We start from the raw sequence: 4868 nt of genomic DNA on the forward strand, positions 1-4868 counted from the left end.
ACTTGAGTGGAACTTGGTTGTTTAATTTAGCCCCCTGGCCTGTGATTGGATGCATATCTGTAGAGTAAGTGGCACGTAGTGGAGGGATTGGCAGCTCTATAACTCCCTCAGACAGGTTTGTCATCTGTGTCAATGACCCACCAGGGAGCCGGCCCTAATATCAAACCCAATGCTGATGGATGACCATAGTTCCAGCTGTTAAGGCCCTGTCACAAACAGGTTCCTCCGTAGCCTGTCACCCTCTGTGTGTTTGTGTGTGTATTGTGAGTGGGATGTAAAGCCTCGGTCAATCTTGATTTTTCTCAGTCTTTGACCACAAAAACCACTGCTGTCAAAAGTATTATTTATTTTTTTGCTGTATTTCTACTTCATCAATATCTGTTGACTGTTTCTTTTAAATAGTGAATCACTTTTAAATAACGGTTAACAACAATACTTCCCTAACAACTTCCCTTTATTTTTGTGTATGTTTTCAGGAAATTGTGACAGAGGTCGAGGTGGTCTGCCAGAGAACGGGGTCAAAACTGTGGTAATTAAATCATATCTGTATTGCTCATTTGTTATATTTTGCTTTATCTGGAAACACCTATTTTTCAGTCTTAAATGTACATTTTGGACTCAAGCAGAGCATGTGACGGAAAAATCAATGCATGTGACGAAATACAGGCTTTTTATTCTCAAACTGTTCAATTTTGTTGAGAATAAGTCGATTATACCGTTTGTTTAATGAATTGTGTAAAACAGAGCCTCTTCTTACAGTAAATCTTTGAGTTTAAGGAATTAAAATGATTCCTTTAAGACTATCCATCTATCCAAAAAAACATCTCATGAATACCGCACACAGGGACATAAAGGTTTGAATTAATGCTGGAGGTGAGAGAATGTGCTGGCACCTCTCTGTCATTGTTTCATTGTGCTGCCTCGCTTCTTTCAGCAAACGTGGCTCATAGTGGCTCAAGTGTAAACTACAGTACGTTGCAGGAAGGAAGAGGGACCTGGTGGTGGGGGTTGGGAGCAGGATCTTAGACCATAAAACCTGGCTGCCGCCCTCCTGCATTGTTCCCCAGCAGCACCACTCAGCCCAGTTTCACTGTTTGCTCCCTGTGCTGTGTGTATCCTGTCCTTCAGAGGCAGTAAATGTTGTTGTTGTTCATCGGACAAAAAGGCTGCTCATCTGCCTTTGTTCCTACCGTGCATGAAGTCTCTGGAAGGCAGGAAGATGGTTGTGCTAAAGAATAAAATAAAGTTTGACACAGTCCTCATCTGGGTCCAATCTGACACATATCATATGGCATGCATCCTGCAGTAGTCTGTAAAGAGAGCACATTAAATACATTTATACAATTCCAGCCATTCATCTGGATGATAGCATATCCAAATCTCCTCTTATAGCACCACCTAGTGGGGGGATTGAGTTGCCTCACAGCTTTAAATGCATTAACTGCAGCTTTAAACGGACCATCTGATACTAAGAAATAGGCAAACTGACAAAACAGAACATTTGATAACACATTGATCATTCTGCAATCTGCAAAAGTGGGAAGTGCAAATTCTCTCTTACAAAAGAATGCTGCCACAAGCTGTGTCCGCTTATCGGTGTAAATACTGTTAACTCTCTATCATGAAGGATTTCTCTGTTCTTATGCGTGCCGTGAAACATTCAGCATGTTCGCAGCAGGAGAGTACAACATTTGTGGAATGCAGAAACTTCTCTATATGTCTCTGTGTGATTTAAGGCTGTCAAGGAAGCCCAGCAGATGACTGCAGACTGAGGCTGGCCATGACAATGAAGCTGAAGTCCTGCAGAAACAGCTCCTCCTGCTGGACGGGCACAGAGGCATCTGGAAACAGAGAAAGACAAGCAGAGGTAGGAATGTGGTCACTAAAATACACATCTAGTTCTTGGCATGTGTGTTGTCTTAACATCTTCAGTCTAGTAAACACAAACCGAATGTAAAATCCCGGACATAAATTGTTGTCAGTATGGTCTTTTAAGCATTTACTTTTTAGGGATTAAGGGCCAGTTACAAGTACCAATGAACCCTAATATCTTAACATATGATGTCGAGTTTTCCCACAAGCACACTTGTTTATTCTCAGTTCATCTGATTACATAGCTACTTGTGTTCCTATCACTCCTTCTGCTCACCGACCTCTTCTTGCCGGGAGCAGAACTGTAAACACGGGGCAGAAAAACGCCTCTCTGATCCCAGCTGGAAATAGAAAGCTGGAGAGTCGAGAACATTTTTTTGCAAACCACTCGACACTCCACGCTAAATGCAGCCTTTCTGCGAGATCAGAGGGACTGATGAAGCCTGTCATAATCATTTCTGTGCTACATTAACAGAAGCAACACTGTAGTTTGCCTTGGCACGGGCAAGTGTTGCTCCACGGCCTCAAGCATTTAAAGACTCCAACCTCCACTCCTGCTGAAGTGAAGGGTCAATGTCCGTCTGAGTTTAGGAAGCTTTACATCAGGAGAACTCAGAACTGCTTTTACAAACTCTGTGTTTGTACTCATTAGTAAATATTCAAACTAGCTGTAGTGTGAGTCTGTCCCATTAAATCAGTGCATATGCAAAAATGACAAAAGCCTACAAGCCAAAAAAATCTGGATATTTATTAGATATTATATTTTGTATCCAAGGTGTTTTGATATTTTGGACATGTTGTAGTCCTTTATCAGATCACAGGGCTCCTGGGAAACACCTCACAGTTTCTGGTTCTGAATTTTCAAAATCAATTTCTGTCTCGCAGTTGGTTGCAGTGCCACTGAAGTCATCAGGGTCACGCACCTCCCTCCATAGTCGTTTGCCAGCCGCTTCCAGCTGAAAAATTGAGCTTTCTGCACTAGAGGGGTATATGAACAGAGATAGCTTGACACAACCATTTGTTTGGCTCAGGTGAATACAACCAGACAGCAACACAGCCCCTGCTCTGCAGCGGGGCATGCACTATGGCCAGATCCTACTGGACACTCATTCCTCAAAGACTCTCCGAAGCTCTGCTCAGACACACTGCTACGTGGAAAAACACAGCAGGTATATTTTAGTTTGATAGTCAAAGGTTTGGATGGGAATATCTGGTCAGAAGGAGGAAGAGTGAATATAAAAATGTACATAACTATCAAGAGAAAAGGACTCAATTGTGCAGCTGGATGGTCCATGTCATGTGTTATACAATATATCTGGATTATTTTACATGTAAGAAGCATAATGTTGGGAGAGGTGGAGCTACAACTGTGACCCTAAGCCTTTCTTAAATCATCACAATACGCTCTCTTTTTTAAGTCTTGTCCAGGCCCTCAATTTGAATGGTTCTACTGTAACCAGGAACAATTACAAAGTATGTCAACTTCAGAAACAAAAATACAGCGGTCATCAATATAATCAGTTGTAAATAAAAAGCCACAGTCTGTTGACAGATGTTATCTCTCACACATTAATTCCTCTGCTTTTTATTGACTGCATCCTGTGATTTGATATAAAGAGTTTTGCTGTAGCTCTCGTCTCGACTGCTGCAGTATTCATGGCTGCGTTCAGGTACAGACAGAAGCAGCCCGGCACCTTGAGTGTAATGAATTTGAATCTGTGGCTGATTCAGTATTAGTCTGGGTTACTGCTCAGCCCTGCAGGAAATGAATTGCCCTTTATTTAACATTACAAATTACAGGTGACCCACAGTGAGGAGCGCTGTGAGTTTGAAAGGTGCGACAAATAGATTTAGAAGGGCAATGATTCCCCTCCTAGATTCCTGTTGTGCACACGCAAGAGATTAAATGACAGAGGATATTAGGAAATAATTTGTGATTCCCAGTGTGATAAACGTAATGCGGTTAGGAGGCAATGAATATGTCTGTTTTGGTCGCAATTAAATCAAATTAAGTATTAGATTACATTACATTGATTTGTTGTAGTGCAAATTGTCATGTGACGGTGCTAGCGGAAGGCAAATGAGGATATAAGGTTAGCAGTGCTGCAGCGGGGGGATATGTTATACAATGTGCCGGTGTAAGTGCTTCAGGTTGGACCAAACAACAGCATCATTAGACGTCCTGGACACCGTGGTTAGGATTAGATCCTCCATTTTTTTCGTCAGTTTTGTCTTCTGCCAATAATTAGTAGAGTGATAACCGAGCTAAATGCTGCACAGTGAAATCCTGTTGTCTGCATAAAGGCTGAGTCACGCAGCAGCTACTTTTAACTTTGCTCGTTTAAGGATCATCCAGCCAGAGTTAACCACATCAATCGAAGGATAGCATCATATTACATCAGAGATAAATCCATCAGTCCCCTCGTAGAGGTTTTGGTGGCAAATGTGTTCAAACCACGCTTTACACCATTTCAGGCTCTCCCTCCAGCCTGTGACTTGGCCTGTTGAGTAATGAAGTGTTGGAGTTCAGTAATGAGACTGTTTACAGGGCGTGCTTGTTTCACATGAATCAAACCCAGTGTGTGGTTAGATAAATACCAGCTTGGCCCTGCACGAAGCCAGTCAAACCTTCTCCTCTGCTCAGGAAATGGCAGCCAAATTCCTGTGGAATGAATGAAGAGGAAATCTGCAAGTGGCAGCCTACCACGAGATCGCTCTGAAAGGAGAGGGTGGAAAAGCTGTGGCCCTTTCCTCTGGCGTGGACCCGGGCCAGGGCTCACTAGGTGAGACTGATGGAATAATAATACACATCCTGAGTGTTCTTTTCATTAGCAGCACGGTTTCATGTTTTTCATCATCCTGCTGAGAGAAATGGAGAGACCCTTATTTCTGAGTTGGACAAATTACCCTTTCCCCTCTGGGAGATGCAGCTGCATTCAATGTAGTGTGTGTGTGTGTGTGTGTGTGTGTGTGTGTGTGTGTGTGTGTGTGTGTGT

General features: G+C 42.7%; 1 long non-coding RNA gene across 1 annotated transcript; it reads left to right on the forward strand.

The window, feature by feature from the left end:
* The first annotated feature begins 474 nt into the window (after positions 1–474).
* On the forward strand, positions 475–4642 carry LOC134867033 (uncharacterized). Its single transcript, XR_010166108.1, has 3 exons — positions 475–529; positions 1737–1867; positions 4517–4642. It is a non-coding gene; the product is annotated as an uncharacterized LOC134867033 (long non-coding RNA).
* The last annotated feature ends 226 nt before the right edge of the window (positions 4643–4868 follow it).

This window comes from Eleginops maclovinus, chromosome 7, assembly GCF_036324505.1.
Source record: "Eleginops maclovinus isolate JMC-PN-2008 ecotype Puerto Natales chromosome 7, JC_Emac_rtc_rv5, whole genome shotgun sequence".
NCBI lineage: Eukaryota > Metazoa > Chordata > Actinopteri > Perciformes > Eleginopidae > Eleginops > Eleginops maclovinus.